The sequence below is a fragment of the Nelumbo lutea genome, chromosome 3, assembly GCF_056320005.1.
Source record: "Nelumbo lutea isolate HS-2025 chromosome 3, American lotus-T2T, whole genome shotgun sequence".
Lineage (NCBI taxonomy): Eukaryota > Viridiplantae > Streptophyta > Magnoliopsida > Proteales > Nelumbonaceae > Nelumbo > Nelumbo lutea.
The window spans coordinates 46,754,326-46,773,621 of NC_142686.1; the positions used below are offsets into that span (position 1 = coordinate 46,754,326).

At 42.6% G+C, this 19,296-nt stretch overlaps 1 protein-coding gene across 12 annotated transcripts in view; it reads right to left on the reverse strand.

The window, feature by feature from the left end:
* LOC148864726 (uncharacterized) overlaps positions 1–19,296 on the reverse strand; it is a 76,246-nt gene that overhangs the window by 36,308 nt on the left and 20,642 nt on the right. The window lies entirely within an intron of this gene.

Here is a 19,296-nt window from a genome sequence, read left to right on the forward strand (position 1 = left end):
CTGGGGGAGAAATAAGAGATTTTCTCTCTCATTGACTGACTCTTCTTTCTCTTGTAATTCTTATATATTGTACACTTTTTGATCCATTAATGAATTGAAATGATGCAGTTTTTGATAAAAAGAAGATTATATAAGACCATTACAGGATACATCATAAGATATCCATAAAGAGGTGTGAGTTGCACCCTCAAAGACAAGACAATTTGACAAATAAGCCCAGGATAAGTGAACCCTATGCACCCCTTGCTTGGCCAGAAAGTCTTCCAGCCTGTTAGTAGTGTTAGTGAAGGGGTATTCCGGTCTTTGTACTTGTTGAGAATGTTGATGTGTACTGTTATATTAGTTCGAGTAACTCTTACTTAATAAGGGCACTTAAGTCTTTTCCAATAAGTTAATAATATAATAACACGTCTGGCCGAATCTAGGGATAACTTTTTCTCTAATTCGAACCAGACCTTCTCTCTTTTCTCTCTTCTTCTTTCCTCTCCTACTTCTTGCTGTTCACTTTACTTTACAGTCAACGAACAAGACAGAATTCTAGGGAAGGTCGAACTTCAACATGGTATCAGAGCCACATTAAACAAATCAGACTTGCTAGAATTCTGTCTTCTGCGCATTCGAACTAGGGTTTCTCTTGGGTTTCTCAGCTGTGAGTTGGAGACTGGGAAAAGGGCTGAAAAGGAGTGATCGCCCTCTTCCCTTGGAGGTTCCTATGCCTTCGATTGTGTCGTTGGTGATTGGTTGTTGTGGTTTCTAAGCCCTAATTATGGCTGGTACATGTGGTGCAGTGGTGTCTCAGTCCTTCGTGTGGTTGGCCTTCAGGTGATGAGGTAAAGTTTTTTTATGCATATTTTCTGTTATGGAATACATGAGAGGTGTAGTACAGTTCGTATGATGGGTTTTCAGATTGCAGTATGGTAGGGTTTATGCTAGGGTTTATTCTGGTTTGTGTGTGATTCGAAGGGCAATAGTGTCTACTTAATGGTGAAACTTCCAGTAGCTGTGGATTAGGGTTTGTGGTGTTACAAGTGTGGTTTTCAGCATTTAATATTACTGAAATTAGTGTGCAGACTTCGGTGAGTAGGGTTTGTGGTGTTGCAGTTTTCAGCATTTAATATTGCTGAAATCAGTGTGCAGATTTCGATGAGTAGGGTTTGTGGTGTTGCAGTTCTCAGCATTTATTACTGTTGAAATCAGTGTGCAGATTTCAGTGAAGTGTTTGTGTGTACTGTCCAGTGTGTAGTGCTCAGAATTCAGTGATAAGGGAGTTCGGCAATGGCAGATAACAGTGATAGTAAACCTAGTGTCATGATATCTACTGACTACCTGAATGTCCAAATGACCTCCATTAAACTAGATGGAGAGAATTATGTCCCTTGGGCCAAGTCTGTAGAGGTTTTTCTGAAGGCGAAAAAGAAAGTGAAGCACATAAGAGAGGGCAAACCCCCCGCTAATTCCTAGGAGTATGAAGACTGGGAACAGGAAGATGCACAGATCATCACATGGTTGTGGAACAGTATGGAACCCAGAATCAGTGTGAGCTTCATGTTTCTTGACATAGCCAAAGAGGTGTGGGATCATGCTAAAAAACTGTATTCAGGTCAGGATAATACCACTAGGGTATATCAACTGTATCAGGAATACTTCAATTTGCAACAAGGAAATCAGATCCTCGAGGAATATTATGCCAGTGTGAGAAATATCCGTAATGAGTTAAACGTCTACCATCTTCTCACTTCTGATGTCAAAGTTCAACAGCAACAGCGAGAGCAGCTTGATGTGACATGGTTTCTGGTGGGGCTAAAGTCTGAGTATGAACCAGTACGAGCCCAGATATTAGGGGGATCTGCTCTTCCATCTTTAGAAGAGGTGTTTGCTCGTCTTCGGAGGGCTTCGATTGGATCTATGGATTCTAATGTCTCAGATAAATCAGCATTTGCAGTATCAAGAGGTCGAGGTGGCAGAAGTGGGGCTCAAGGAGCCCAGCCTGGCAGGAGTGGTAGTGGTGGACCTACACATATCTGTGGTGGTCGTCGTACTGGAGGCAGAGATTCAGGGGGAGCTCGTGGTAGAGGACGTGGCTCGGGTCCACGGAAGTGTACTCATTGTGGTTTGGATGGACATACTATTAACTACTGCTATGACTTACATGGTCCTCCCTCGACGTGGGCCAACCATGCCATGACTAGTGACACCAGTTTCAGCTCTAGACAGGAGAACCGGTCAGCTGACCCGATGCCTTCTACTCCCTTAGATAGTCCAGGCGAGGAGATGGTGAGTGTTCCTCGGGATGAGTATAAAAGGTTTGTTCAATCCAAGTCGCAACAAAACACGGCTACCTTTGCACACTCAGGTATGGCATGTTTGGCATCCACACCCAACCCCTGGATTATTGACTCTGGAGCCTCCGATCACATGACGGGAACTCCAAGTGTGTTTTCATCTCTCACTCATTGCTCAACATCACAATCAGTTACCCTTGCTAATGGCTCCACACCATCTATCTGTGGTGTTGGTAATGTTGACCTAGACCCTGTATCCCTATCCTCTATTTTATATGTACCTAAGCTTCCATTTAATCTTATGTCTGTTAGTAAGCTGACCAAGTTCCTTAAGTGCTCCATCACATTTTACCCCTCTATGTGTGTTTTTCAGGATCTCAAGACAGGGATGAAGATTGGTGGAGGACATGAAGCCGGTGGACTATATTATCTTGATGGTGGTGGAAGAACGTCAACGGCCCTTCAGTCAACCATTTCTCCTCTCTAGTCGCATTGTAGATTTGGTCATCCTTTGCTGAAAGTGTTGCAGTCCTTAGTCCCTTCATTGAGTCAACTTTCTGTTTTAGATTGTGAGTCATGTCAATTTGGGAAACACCATCGTTTTCCCTTTTGTTCTAGGGTCGATAACCGTGTGTCGAGTCTTTTTTCTTTAATTCATTTAGATGTTTGGGGTCCTTATAAAATGATGTCATATAATGGATACAGATATTTTGTTATTTTTGTTTATGATTGTTCAAGAATGACGTGGCTCTAGTTAATGAAAGAAAGAAGTGAATTATTTGCCATCTTCCAGAAATTTTATGCTGAGATCCGCAATCAATTTGGCGTTCACATCAAAATTTTCCATTCTGATAATGGTCGTGAATACTTGTCTTCATCTTTTCAAGAATACTTGGGCCAACATGGCATTATACACCAAATTTCCTGTGCCTACACTCCGCAACAAAATGGGGTTGCTGAGAGAAAGAACCGACATCTTGTAGAAACGGCACGCTCCCTCATGCACCACATGAATGTTCCCAAAACCTTTTGGAGCGATGCAATGCTCACCTCTTGTTTCTTAATTAATCGGATGCCCACGTCTAATCTTTATGGTCGTTCTCCATTTAGTGTCTTATTCCCCAACATGTCTCCGTTTTCGCTTCCACCTCGGGTATTTGAGTGTGTCTACTTTGTTCATAATCCGGGTCCCGGGACTGACAAGTTAGATGCACGTTCCCTGAAATGTATCTTCCTTGGCTATTCCCGAACTCAGAAAGGGTACAAGTGTTGTCATCTCAGTTCTCATCGTTCCTTGGTATGTGCTGATGTTACATTCTTCGAGTCTACTCCGTTCTTCGTGGGGTCTGGTGATGCTGCTTCCTCCACATCACCACCTCTTCCTCTTCCTGTGGCTGATCCACCTCCTCTGGTTCCAGTCATGCCTACGTCCTTGCCTCCGGTGCCACCGTCTGTTGACCGTCCACCCATCCATAACGTATATACACATCACCTGCGTGTACCGACTGCAGCTCCTCCAGCTTCATCACCGTCGACAGATCCAGCTCCAGCTCCGACACCAGCCTCCAACCTAGATCTTCCTATTGCCTTCCGGAAAGGTAAACGTAACTGCACCCTTCACCCTATTTCCAATTTTGTTTCACTTACTCACCTCTCCACCTCCCATCGCCAGTTCATCTCTTTGTTATCCTCCGTAGTTGTTCCTAAGGATGTCCAGGAAGCCCTTACCTCTCCAGAGTGGTGTCGTGCTATGGAAGAAGAGCTCTCTGCTCTGCATCATAATCACACTTGGGACCTCACTGCTCTTCCTCCTGGGAAGCAGGCTGTCGGTTGTAAGTGGGTGTATAGTGTTAAGTACTTGCCAGATGGTCGTGTTGAGTGCCTGAAGGCGCGGCTGGTTGCCAAAGGGTACTCCCAAACCTATGGCATTGACTACACAGAGACATTCTCCCCGGTTGCTAAGATAGGGTCAGTTCGTGTCATCATCTCCCTTGCAGCTATGTATGATTAGCCTCTACATCAGCTAGATATCAAAAATGCCTTTTTGCATATCAAAAATGGCTTTTTGCATAGTGATTTGCTCGAGGAGGTCTACATGGAGCAACCACCTGGATTTGTTGCTCAGGGGGAGGGTGGTAAGGTATGCAGACTTAAGAAGGCTATATATGGACTTAAACAGTCCCCTCGAGCATGGTTTGGTAGGTTCAGTGAGGTGGTCAAGAAGTTTGGTATGAAACAGAGCCAAGTTGATCACTCTGTCTTCAGTCTTGACTCTTCGGCAGGCAAAATAATATTGGTGGTGTATGTGGATGATATCGTTGTGGCTGGGAATGATAAAATGGTCATTGACAGATTGAAGGCATTCCTACATGAACACTTTCAGACAAAGGACCTTGGCAAGCTGAAATACTTTTTGGGCATAGAAATAGCAAGATCTAAGCATGGCATTAATTTGGGTCAGAGGAAATATGTGTTTGATTTACTGAAAGAAATAGGATTGTTGGGTACTAAACCGACTGAGACACCTATGGAAACAAATATGAGGTTGAGCAGTGATATAGGTGAAGTATTTGAAGACCCTGGCAGATACCAACAACTTGTAGGCAAACTAAACTATCTAACCATTACTCGGCCAGATATTTCATTTGCGGTTAGTGTGGTGAGTCAGTTCATGTAGAAACCTTGGTCCCACATTGGAATGCAGTGCTAAGGATTGTGAGGTATCTGAAAGGAGCTCCTGGTCGTGGTTTGCTGTATAGGAGTGGTGGAAAACTGGTAGTAGAAGGGTACAACGATGCTGATTGGGCAGGTTCTATGTCTGATAGACAATCTACCACAGGCTATTGCACCTTTCTGGGGGGTAACCTGGTAACATGGAAAAGTAAGAAGCAAACAGTTGTGGCAAGAAGCAGTGCAGAAGCAGAATATAAGGCCATGGCACATACTGCTTGTGAATTAGTGTGGCTAAGGAACCTTCTATAGGAGATAGGATATGACATCAGTACTCCAAATGAAGCTCTATTATGACAATCAGACAACGGTTCATATCTCTTCCAATCCGGTGTTTTATGAAAGAACCAAGCACATCGAAGTTGACTATCATTTTGTGAGAGAGAAGGTGCTGAATGGAGTGATAGAAACTACATATGTTAGTACGGGAAACCAGTGGGCAGACTTGTTTACAAAATGTTTGAGTCGGGGGAGAGTGGACTACATATGTAACAAGCTGGGATTATATGATACTCACCAGCTTGAGGGGGAGTGTTAGTGGTGTTAGTGAAGGGGTATTCCGGTCTTTGTACTTGTTGAGAATGTTGATGTGTACTGTTATATTAGTTCGAGTGCCTCTTACTTAAATAAGGGCACTTAAGTCTTTTCCAATAAGTTAATAATATAATAACAGGTCTGGCCGAATCTAGGGTTAACTTTTTCTCTAATTCGAACCAGACATTCTCTCTTTTCTCTCTTCTTCTTTCCTCTCCTACTTCTTGCTATTCACTTTACTTTACAGTCAACGAACAAGACAGAATTCTAGGGCAGGTCGAACTTCAACACAGCCCATTAGCTGATCTCCTCTCCCACTAAACTCTCACTAAAGCATTGGAAGCTAGCCATTTGAATCTTCTCATCGCCCCCCTAAAGGACCAAGCTATTGCCTCCAGCTCCTTCAACCATCAAACTACCAGTTTAGAATCACCTTCAATCAAAAACCTCCCAAAGCTCAGCTCATTAGCAATCTATGCTCCCTGGAGAACTACTTGAACCTCTGCAATAATTGCATTACCCACTCCAATGAAACCAAAGAACAAGCCAACAATCTAACCTTCAGGCCTACCATCAAAGTTTACCGAGGTTGCTACCATCAAAATTTAGCTTGATAAAATCTTCTTCCGAGGGCTTCCATTCTGCTATAGGCTTGTTCATGACCAAGGAAGATTTTGCAGCCAATTCCCAATTTCTCCAAAGATCATCAAAGGAGAATTGTGAGAAAAGATCCAAAGCTTTAGCCCAAATGATAGCCCTATTCAAAATAAACTCCCAAACAATAGCTTCATCTCTTTCTTTATCGTTAAAGATCCTAACATTTCTTTCCTCCCAAAGTGTCCATACAAAGCAACCCTAACACATCTCCATAACACTCTTCCTCTTCTCTTAGGCCGCTTGAAAGTAGTCGAGTCTAAGAGTCCTCCAATCTACAATGACATTGCCCACTTGCATCAACAGAGACCAAAAATCTTTTCCCAGAGTCGTACAACAAAAGGGCAGGAGATTAGAAAATGGTAACAATTTTCTCCATTAGCTTTGCAAATGAAACACTAGTTTGAAGAGATGCTAAGGTTAGGTCTTCTCTTTAGCAAGTTATCTGTAGTGTCGTATTTCCCAAGAGAGACTTCACAACAAAGGGTTCCCACTTTAGGGGGGATGGATTTGGACTAGATTTCCTTGCAAAATAAAGGCTGAGCATTAGGGGCAGTGCACAGCCAAGACAAAAAGAAGCACAAGAAAAAAGACCCAGCGGATTATGAGTCCAGATACAAGCATCGGGTCTAGAGCGATCCAAAGAAACAGGGCCAAGAATTTTGAGAAGCGAAGCAACCTAGTCAAGTTTTGAATGTCTCAAATCTCTTTGGAAGCCAAAATTCCAAGTGAACCCACAAGACTGAGAAAAGGAGACATTTTAAAAGAAGGCCGAGAAAATAGGGAGGGAAAAATGTCCCTAAGAGTGGAGTTACCAACCCAAACATCCTTCCAAAAAAGAACCCTATCTCCTGTACACACATCATACACTATAAGGCTTAGGATATGGGGAAGAATGCCATGAATAGGCTTCCACGGACAGTTGAAGAAGGCCAGCCGAGAAACACCAGCATCCCAAACCGTTACCTTCGCGCCCGCGAATATTCTCTATACCTTATAGTCTCTCCCTCTCTAAAGGCCATCTCCAAATCCATTTACCCAACAAAGCTACACTCTTCTTCCCTAAATTGCCTAATCCCAAACCCCCTTATTCCTTGCATTTGCACATTGTAGAGAACACTAAAGTGGGCCCCACAGCTGCGGTCCCACTGTGTTCGTAGGGTAGAAGATATTCTAGTCTGCCTAGGGTTAGCTATTGGTCATTTAGTTGTTTCAGTTGTTATTTATTTCAGTCTTTGTTTTACTCTATTTGTTATGTAAAGACTAAGGGCAGATCTGTCCTTTCCATGTAATGAGCATAACCTATAAATATTAATTAAAGTGGTGGCGACAGAACATGAAGCTTCTGCTCCTCCTTTCAACCCTTGTGTTCTACTGCTTCTTCTCCCTCTTTCTCTTCTCTCCTCTTTCTTTCTGCTTATCTTCGATCCTGAGATTCATTAGGGTTCAAGAATGATAATAGTCCTGAACTTCTAGTTGGTATCAGAGTCAAGTTCTCTCATGTGAGTCTAGTCCAGCCGACCACATGAGAACCATCTAAGGCTGGAAGACTGAGAAAGCAGAGTTCGTTGACTGGTTCTTGGAGATCTCCAGAGGATTAGCAGCTATTTGAAGAAGTATCACAGTTGTAGCAAGTTGGTGATCAGAAAGAATCAGAGAAGGCTAGGGTTTGGGTAACCTTGGTAGGCAGCAAACTGCATTCTACTGTAAGTTTTTTTACTTTCTGAGAGAAGTAACATCAGAAAAGATAGGTTGGACCTATCCAGTAAGGATGGCCGAACTACTCTAGGGTTTTATCTCTCTATTCTCTAGGGTTTCTCTAGGGTTTTGTCCTATCCCTACGGTAAACCCTAGTATTAGGCCAAATTTTGTGATCTTATTCCTGCGGCAAACCCTAGAATTCTCCTCAACATTGATCAGTTTTAGGGTTTCATATTAACCCTAATACAAATCTTATCCGTAAGGCTCTTAGGACTGATTAAAACCTCGAATTGGCTTCAGCATATCAGATTGCCCTTCAAACTGTGTTTCAGTCTTCTTTTGGGGTTTCAAACACTTTTGAAGGGGTGAAAACAGTTCAGACTGTTGCTGTTGTGTGTGGTTATTGATTTCAGATCAGTCTTATATATATTTCATGCACATCTATCGTGAGTACAGATTGGTTCTCCACTGATTTTGTGACTATTGTTGGGACTTCTAGTGCCGGTTTTGACTGTAGTAACCATAATCTTTGATACTTCTGGTTCTTGACTGAAATGGAGCTTAAGAATCAGGCAGAAGGCAGTTTTGGGAACAGCAGTTATGGTGGTGGTTCTAAGACAGGTTTTCAGATTACAACCGTAAAGTTTGATGGATCAAACTACTTGGAATGGGCCCAATCAGCCATGATGGCTATTGGGGGAAGGGGCAAAGTAGGGTATCTCTTGGGAGATGTAGCAGAACCTTCCAAGGGAGACCCTACGTATACCAAGTGGGTCCAAGAAAACTACTTGGTTATGACATGGCTCTGTAATTCAATGCAGCCCCATATCAGCCGAAATTACTTATGGGCAAAGACAGCCAAGGCGATATGGAATGTGATGAAAGAGACTTACTCCCAACCCCTTAATGTTGCCAGAGCATATGAGTTGAAATGTGAAGTGAATGCCCTTAAACAAGGAGAGAAACCGGTGTCGGTCTATTTCTCTAACTTGCAGTCCCTGTGGCATGAGATTGATCACTTAGAGACTCTTGAGTGGGAGAGTCCCAAAGATGCTCAGATACATAGAAAGCACATTGAGACAAACATAGTGTTTGAGTTTCTAGCAGGACTGAATTCAGAATATGATATTGTGAGGCAGCAGATCTTGACCAGAGATAGTGTGACCCTCTCTCAGGCATACTCCTTAGTGCACAGTGAAGAGACCAGGAGGAAAGTCATGATGCAACCTCAGCCGCTTACACCTGCCTTGGTAGCTGTCAAACCCAAAACTGAGGGTGATTCAGAGAGGGACAAAAAGAAGGAAGATAAAAGGGATGTGGTGTGTGAGCATTGCAAGAAACCTAAACACACAAAAGAAACATGTTGGAAGCTGCATCCACATTTGGTCCCGGCAAAGTTGAGAAATAAAAGGAGTAATGCTCATGTGGCTACGACTACTGATTCAGCATCCTCATCTGGCACGAGAGGCACACCATTAGAGACCTTAGCTGCAGTTTGGGCAGCTCTAATACAATTGGAGAAGGAAGTTGGCAGTTCAGCTCAGTTACCGCAGTCATCATCAGCTCCAGCTACATCGGCCTTTGCACACTCAGGTACTCGAGCCTCAGCCTATCATGCCTCCGCTCCAGGTACTACTGAACCGTGTTGGGTAATAGATTCAGGTGCATCTGACCATATGACCAGCTTGCCCTCTCTGTTTACTACTTATCACTTATCTTCTGGTAGGGATAAAGTATCTATAGCTGATGGCTCTCTTGTCCCTATTTCTGGCAAGGGTGACATCAAACTGTCAGATACTATATCTTTGTCCTCTGTCTTGCATGTTCCTAAACTGGATAATAACCTCCTTTCTGTCAGTAGCATTACCAAACATTTGAACTGCTCAGTAACTTCCTTTCCTAACCGATGTGTTTTTCAGGACATGGAGACGAAGAAGGTTATTGGGACTGGCTGTGAGACGAATGGGATTTATCTGCTCGGGGAGAGTTCTCGTCGGGAAGAGTCAGTGGAAAAGAAGTTACTTGTTTCTCAAGTTGTGAGTCCGGTTATGTTGTGGCATAACCGATTGGGTCATTTATCTTTTCGGTCCTTGAAGAGTCTGTTTCCTACTTTGTTTGAGTCTGTTGAGTCATCTCAGTTGAAGTGTGAAAGTTGTGAGTTGGCTAAACATTGTAGAAACCCTTATTCATTGAGTAATAAAAGGAGTAATAGTTCTTTTGATATTGTGCATATTGATGTTTGGGGGCCATATCACATTCCTTCTATGGGGGGGTACAGGTATTTTTTGCTATTTGTTGATGACCACACCCGTTTTTCATGGGTTTATCTTATGCGATCACGAGATGAGGTGTCTGTCCTGACCCAAAACTTCCACCAAATGATCCTAACACAATTTGATGTCAGGATAAAAGTACTTAGATCTGATAATGCAAAGGAATACTTTGCTAAGCCATTGGCATCGTACCTCCTTAATCATGGGGTTATCCACCAGAGCACGTGTCCTCATACACCTCAGCAGAATGGGGTTGTAGAGAGGAAGAATAGGCACATCTTGGAGGTGGCTAGAAGTATTATGTTTACCTCCAATGTCCCTATTCGCTTCTGGGATGATGCTATCCTTACGGCGGTATATCTTATTAATCGGATTCCTTCTCGGGTTCTTGATATGAAACCTCCTTTTTCCCTTCTATACCCCAATGAGGAGTTGTTCACTATTCCCCTCAAGACATTTGGTTGTACCTGTTTTGTTCAGCTTCTTGGTCCCAATCACTCCAAGTTTCAACCCAAGGCCTCCAAATGCATCTTTCTTGGTTATGCACAAACTCAAAAGGGTTATTGTTGTTATGATCCTGTCTAAGGGAAGAAGTTTGTATCCATGGATGTCACTTTCTTTGAGGAGACACCCTACTATTCTCGGGTCTCTCCTCAGGGGGAGAGTAGTGAGCGTGGAGATTTAGGTCTTTTTCTTTAGGGGGAGGAGGAGTGCAATGAGGACAGGGTTAATACCTTTGGGGTTGTTCCCTTACCTATTCCAATTGATGATGAGGGCTGTAGTAGCGAGGGTGGTCAAAGGGATCGGGAGTTGAGAGTCTATCATAGGCGATGCAAGCAGATTGATCCTGGTCCTCAGCAGTCCCAGCCAGCTACAATCTCTTCTGCGGCTCCAAGTCCAGATATTACAGTCCCAGGGCCCACAGAGACTCCTTCCATTGTTGCTACCTCACCCTCTGCAGATGACCTTGACCTTCCCATTGCCCTCCGTAAAGGAAAACGGCATTGCACCACATCTACAGCCCACTGCATCTCCCAGTTTTTGTCATATGATCGCCTATCTCCCTCCTACAGGTCCTATCTCACCTCTGTTGCTGATGTCCCTATTCCGAGAACAGTGCAAGAAGCCCTATCAGTCCCGGAGTGGAGAGGTGCAATGCAAGTTGAAAAGGATGCCCTATTGAAAAATAATACCTGGGAGCTAGTTGACTTGCCCAAAGGAAAGAAACCAGTTGGATGCAAGTGGGTATTTACTGTGAAGCATAATGCGGATGGTTCCATTGAGAGGTACAAAGCTCGGCTAATTGCAAAGGGGTTCACTCAAACGTATGGTATAGATTACTTGGAGACATTTGCCCCGGTAGCCAAGATGACCACCATTCGGGTTCTATTATCTCTTGCAGCAAGCTACACTTGGCCTTTGTACCAAATGGATGTTAAGAATGCTTTCCTGAACGGGGACTTGCAGGAAGAGGTCTACATGCAGTTGCCTCCTGGATTCTATGATACAGAGGCAGGTAAGAAAGTTTGTCGGCTCAATAAGGCTTTGTATGGTTTGAAGCAGTCACCTAGAGCTTGGTTCGACAGATTCAGACTAGCCCTTGGGAAGTTCGGTTATGTACAGGCCCAGTCAGATCATACATTATTCATCAAGAGGGTGGAGTCGTCACTGACACTACTTGCAGTTTATGTTGATGATATTGTGGTCACAGGAAACGACAACCATGAGATTGAGTCCCTCAAACAGCTTCTTCATCAAGAGTTTGAGGTGAAAGATCTGGGTACACTATGGTATTTTTTGGGTATTGAGGTTGCTAGATCTAAGCAGGGGATCTTTGTCTCTCAGAAGAAATATGTGTTAGATCTCTTGGCTGAAACTGGAAAGCTAGGTGTCAAACCTGCAGATACACCTATTGAACAGAACCACAGGATTAATGCAGAGAGTGGGGAGCTGCTTGAAGACAAAGTTATGTTCCAGCGGTTAGTGGGAAAGCTCCTATATCTATGCCTTACCCGACCAGACATCAGTTATGCCGTTAGTGTTATCAGTCAGTACATGCATTCTCCTAGAACCACACACCTTCTAGCAGCAGAAAGAATACTAGCATACTTGAAGAGATGCCCGGGTAGAGGTATACTGTTCAAGAACAATGACCACATGAAGGTGGAAGTCTATACAGATGCCGATTGGGCTGGGAGTGTTGATGACAGAAGGTCTACCTCTGGATATTGTGCTCTTGTGGGAGGTAACCTGGTTTCTTGGCGGAGTAAGAAACAAAGTGTTGTCTCTCGATCCAGTGCTGAAGCTGAGTATAGGTCAATGGCTAATGGAGTGGCTGAAATTCTTTGGCTGAGATCACTACTTGAGGAGTTGGGTGTTGAGTATGAGAAGCCCCTGATGCTGTATTGTGATAATCAAGCGGCTATTAATATAGCACACAAACCAGTGCAGCATGACAGGACTAAACATATTGAAGTTGATCGACACTTTGTACGAGAGAGGGTCTCATCACAAGAAGTATGTCTCCCATACATCACCTCCAATATGCAACTGGTAGATATCCTCACTAAAGCTGTATCACAGAAGAAGCTAGAGGCAGATCTATCCAAGTTGGGAATGATAAACATTTATTCCCAACTTGAGGGGGAGTGTAGAGAACACTGAAGTGGGCCCCATAGCTACGGTCCCATTGTGTTCGTAGGGTAGAAGATATTCTAGTCTGCCTAGGGTTAGCTATTGGTCATTTAGTTGTTTCAGTTGTTATTTATTTCAGTCTTTGTTTTACTCTATTTGTTATGTAAAGACTAAGGGCAGATATGTCCTTTCCATGTAATGAGCATAACCTATAAATATTAATTAAAGTGGCGGCGGCAGAACATGAAGCTTCTGCTCCTCCTTTCAACCCTTGTGTTCTACTGCTTCTTCTCCCTCTTTCTCTTCTCTCCTCTTTCTTTCTGCTTATCTTCGATCCCGAGATTCATTAGGGTGCAAGACTGACAACAGTCCTGAACTTCTAGTCACATTAATTCCCATCTCACCAAGTGATCCTTTCTTTCTTCACCCGGCTCCCATAAGAAATCCCTCATTATCTTCTCTAATTTATCAAAGTAATTCGACCCCTAAGAGACACGTAATTTCTCTTCCAAGCTGACAGTTTCTTGATACAATTTTCAACAATTGGACTCCAAAACTGTCTTTCCTGTGGGTTAACTCCTGAGGGCATAGCTAGATATTTCAATGGCCAACTAGCGGACAGCAGTAAGACATCCTAAAGCCTCCGCTACCCCAACCAACTAATCCTCCCCCAAATTCAACCCCACCATGCAACTCTTTTCAAAATTACACTTCAGTTTAGAGATGAGTTCAAGCAATTTTATCACATGCCTCAGATTCCTTGGCATCTAAGCATCTCCACTCTCGCAAAAAATGATTGCATCATCAAAAAACTGTGTTACAATCGTCCTCTCCTCCCTATCCTCCAACCTCTAAAGAGACCCAGCCTATCAGTTCTTGAAATAAGTCTACTAAACATCTCAGCTACTAAGGTAAATAAGAAAGGAGAAAGGGGTCCCCTTGCCTCAAGTCTCTGGTAGTTGGAAAGAAATCTCTAACCACTCTATTAACTATAACCGAATGATGACACGTTGACAAGCACCCTTCAATCCAGCCACAACATCTCTCTCCAAACCCACATTTTCTCAAGAAGTCCAACAAAAACACCAATCAACCATGTCGTAAGATTTCTCCAAGTCTAACTTACACACTAATCCTTTCTCTCCCCTTCTCTTTAAGTCTTCCACACACTCATTAGCTACCAAAATTTGGTCTATAATTTGTCTTCCTTGAATGAAAGCCCCTTGGAGATCGCTCATCAAATCAGGAAGGAGTACTTTTAATCATTGGGACAAAACTTTGGCCAAAATTTTATAAATCCCAATCAACAAGCTAGTGGGTCTAAAATCTCTCATTTGAATTGCATCTCCCTTCTCAGGAATCAAGGCTAAAAAGAATGGAGTTGATTGCAAGACTGATAAAATGTTCCTTAGCAAATTCCTCGAAAACAGCCGCAAGGTCTGATTTAATAATCTCCCAACAACGTTGATAGAAAACCATAATAAATCCATCCGAACCCAGAGCTTTTGATCTATCCATTGAAAAAAGCTGCCCTCCTAATCTCCAAATCAAAATCCTTTCCAACTTCCCTTGCAAATTCAAGGTTCAACCTAGGCCAATCCAATCCTTCCACAGTAATCCCCATATCATTTTGACTTCTATAAATTGCCTTAAAATGATCCACAAAACATCTAGCAATCTCTTCCTGATCCACCAAAATATCACCGTTCACTTCTAATCTCTCCACAATTATTCCCTCTTCTACCATTTACAAGAGCATGGAAAAACTTATTCAATGACTTATCCACTAAAAGGTGGAAATAATTCATTCAGTTCAGCCGCTTCAACACAATGATATAAAAGGAGCACTTATGGCATGCCTAAATACGCAAGAGAGGTGCATTTTAGGGCATGTGCCTCACCTAGGTCCCAGGTGCAGCATTTTCAAAAGGCGCACACCCAGCATGCGCCTTGCGCTTCAGCCAAGCACGCACTTTTGAAAATTTGTGCATTTTTTATGTCTTTTTATGCTTAAAAGATACTTTTAAAAGACATTTAAAGTTATAAAGCCTCTTTATAGGATAAAGAACTTAAGACCCTGATATGGACTTGTTTGGGCTTGCTTCATGGGGATTGATACAAAGGCGGCTCATAGAATTGGGAATGCATAATGTTTAACATCACTTTTTTTTGTTTTTTTTTTATCAGTAAAGAGAATTTCATTAAAATAATAAGATGTGAATTACGGATTATGAGTAGCCTCGGCTACCCCACTAAAATTTAAATTGCCACCTATCACTTATGATTTCTCATTCTTACATCTGAGCCCAAAAACATTGATACCTATTTGCCCCTTGTTTTGCTAGCTGGTCTGCAAATCCATTTGCCACCCTTGGAGTCCACTGAAATGATAGTTGCAAGTCCTTGGAGAGGTTTTTAATCTTCTTGATATCATTTCTATGCAGCCAGGGTATTTCTTCAGTTTGCTTTAGTCAGTTTATCACTACTTTGGAGTTGCCTTCCACAACAAGCTATCGCATCCCCATCTCCTTAGCTTTTTGGATCCAAATACCACTGCCTTTAGTTCAGCTGTGGTGGAATCACCCCTACCAATAGGGCCTGAGAACAGCCCCACTACATTTCCTTTGTCACCTCTAAATACCCTCCAATTCCAAATCTTCCCAGGTTGCCAAGGCTGCTTCCATCAAAGTTCAGTTTGAGAAATCCTAATTCAGGGGGGTCCCATTCCTTTAAGACTTTCTTCTTGACAGTTGAGGATGAAGCAACTTCCCTCCAGTTCCTAATTATGTCATTCATTGTAAAGTCTGAAAACAAGTTTAGTGACTTTACCCATGATGTTACCTTTACCACAATCCTTTCCATTATTTCTTTCTTGCATCTTTTCTTTTCTTCAAAAATTCCCAAGTTTCTTTCCTCCCACAATACCCAAATTACTGCTGCCCTTCTGCATCTCCATAGTGCTCTCCCTCTTCCTTTTGGCCATCTGAAAGTAGAGGGGTCAAAAAGCCTTTCCAAGTTTACCGGAGTATCCCCATCTGCATCCAAAACGGTGAAAGAACCAATCCCAAATACTGCTAGCAAAAGGACAGGAGACAAGGATATGATAAGCGGTCTCACCATTCATCTCACATAAGAAGCCCCAATTAGGCGATAGGCACCAGCCAGACCTCTTCCTCTGCATCCAATCACAGGTGTTGATTGCACCATGATAGACCTCCCAACAAAAAGCACCCACTTTATGGGGAATAGGGCGACTCCACACTTCTTTTACAGGGAAAGGTACCCTAGGTTGAGCAGGATAGGACAAGGATTTGAAGAAGGATGTTATGTGCCTTAGGAGAACTCACCCCTAAAAGCTAGCTGTTAGAGGGAGGGAACCCAAGCACGTATATACCCCACAACAGCATCCCATACTACCGATGTGGGATACCTCACATTAGCATCCCATACTACCAACATGGAACAAATGAATCATAACAAAGGAAGCACAGCTAAAGACTCCAGAGAGGTGGGGGGCCCAAACCCTAGTGTCTTGTTCAGAAATGTCTAGAAACACCCCATCAATCAGCTGCAACAAAGAAGACAAAGAATCCATCTCAGAATCCCTCGTCTCTCTACGAAGACCCAGATTCCAAGCAAAACCAGATATGGAGGGGGAGGGGAAGATGAAATCAGCAACCAGCTTGCCTTGGAGGAGAGGGCAAAGATTGAAGGGAACAAGGTTTTTAAGGATTTCTCGCCCACCCACACATCTTCCCAAAAACTGATTTTATTACATGAATTGAGATCAAATCTTACGAGGTTGAGAAATGACGGGAGAACTTTGTGAATCGCTTTCCAAGGTGAGAAACTAGAAGCCCTACAAGAAACTCCAGCATCCCAACCATTCTCAGAGAGCCCATATACACTAGTTACCACTTTGTGCCAAAAGCCTATCTGTCTCACACGGGAATCTCCATAACCATTTCCCTAATAAGGCCTCATTCCCTTCCTTCAACTTCCCTAGTCCTAAGCCTTCAAGCTCCTTTCTTCTGGTCACCACTTTCCACCTGATTAAGTGATCCCTCTTCTTCTCATCAGGTTCCCACAGAAAATCCCTCATTATCTTCTCTAAGTTTTTTCCATTAGCTTAAGGCATGCTAAACACCAAGAGATAATAAACTGGGAGATTTGCTAGAGTGGATCTAACAAGAATTATCCTGCCCCCCCCCCCAAAAGAGATGTAATTCCTTTTCCATGTAGCTAACTTCTTTTCAAAATTTTCTATTGGATGCCAGAACCCAAGACTTTTTGGATTGGCACCAAGGGGGAGTCCTAGATACTTCATTGACCATCCACTTTGTAAACAACCTAATTCCCTGGCCCATAAGTTGACCTCTTCTTGGTCTAGGTTGACCTCGGCCACCACACTCTTATTGAGCTTCACCTTCAGATTTGTCACTTTTTCAAAGAGGTTCACCAACATCCTTAGATTCCATGCATTTGACTCTTTCCCACTTTCCCAAAAAATATTAAACACAATGTTTAACATCAGAAAATAGAGATTAATAGTATACATGCTTGAATATGTGTATATGTTATGCATGATTTTATTTATAAATTTTCATTTCAAATATGTTTGAAATTGTTGGAATTCAGCCAGCCTTTGAGTCTTGTTAGTCTGATAACAGTCAAGAAGAAAGAGGAAGAAAGAGGGAAGAAAGAGAGAGAGAGAGAGAGAGAGAGAGAGAGAGAAAAAAGGAGAAAAAGAGAGAAGAAAAGTCTGGTTCGAATTAGGGTAAAAATCACTCCCCCATTCGGCCAAACATGTTTTTATATTATTAATAGAATGGAAAAGACACATGTGCCCTTATTTAAGTGAGGGACACTACTTCTAATATAATATTACAAATCAGCAACCTCAACATAAGTATAAAGACAGAAATACCCCTACACTAACACTCCCCCTCAAACTGGTAGGTATATCATATAATCCCAGCTTGTTACATATGTAGTCCACTCTTCCCCGACTCAACCCTTTTGTAAATAAGTCTGCCCACTGGTTCCCCGTATTAACGCATGCAGTGTCTATCACTCCATTCAGCACCTTCTCTCTCACAAAGTGACAGTCAACCTCTATGTGCTTGGTTCTTTCATTAAACACTATATTAGAAGAAATATGAATTGCAGCCTAATTGTCACAATAGAGCTTCATTGGAGTATTAATGTTGTATCCCATCTCTTGTAGAAGGTTCCTTAGCCACACTAATTCACAAGCAGTACATGCCATAGCTCTATATTCTGCCTCTACACTGCTTCTTGCCACGACTGTCTACTTCTTACTTTTCCATGTCACCAGATTACCCCCCAGAAAAGTGCAATAACCTGTTGTAGACCGCCTATCAGACATAGAACCAACCCAGTCAGCATCAGTATACCCTTCTATTTCAAGTGTTCTATCACTTTTGTATATCAAACCACGACTAGGGGCCCCTTTTAAATACCTCACAATTCTTAGAACCGCATTCCAATGAGGAACCAGAGGTTTCTGCATGAACTGACTTACCACACTAACCACAAATGAAATATATGGCCAAGTAATGGTTAGGTAGTTTAGTTTACCTACAAGTCGTCAGTATCTGCCAGGGTCTACAAACACTTCACCCATATCACTGCTCAGCTTAGTATTTGTTTCCATATGTGTTTTAGGTGGTTTAGCACCTAACAAACATGTTTCCTCCAACAAATCAAACACATATTTCCTCTGACACAAATTAATACCGTGCTTAGACCTTGCTACTTCTATCCCCAAGAAATATTTCAATTTACCAAGGTCCTTTGTTTGAAAATGTTCCTGTAAAAAAGTTTTCAACATGTCAATGCCCATTTTATTATTCCCGGTAATAACAATATCATCTACATACACCACCAATAGTATTTTTCCTGTCGGAGAGTCATTACTGAAGACAGAATGATCAACTTGGCACTGTTTCATACTAAACTTCTTTACCACCTCACTGAACCTACCAAACCATGCTCAAGGAGACTGTTTAAGCCCATATATAGCCTTCTTGTGTCTGCATACCTTACCATCCTCCCCCTGAGCAACAAACCCTGGTGTTGCTCCATGTAGACCTCGAGCAAATCACCATGCAAAAAGGCATTTTTTATATCAAGCTGATATAGGGGCCAATCATACATAGTTGCAAGAGAGATCACAACACAAATCGACCCTATCTTAGCAACTAGGGAGAAGGTCTATGTGTAGTCAATACCATAAGTTTGGGAGTACTGTTTTGCAACCAATGGAGCTTTCAGGTGCTCAACACTACCATCGGACAAATACTTAACAGTATAAACCCACTTACAACCGACAGCCTACTTCCCAAGAGAAAGAGCGGTGAGTTCCCAAGTATAATTATGAAGTAGAGTTGAGAGCTCTTCTTCCATTGCACGGCACCACCCTAGAGAGGCAAGGGCTTCCTGAACATCCTTAGGAACAAAAACTG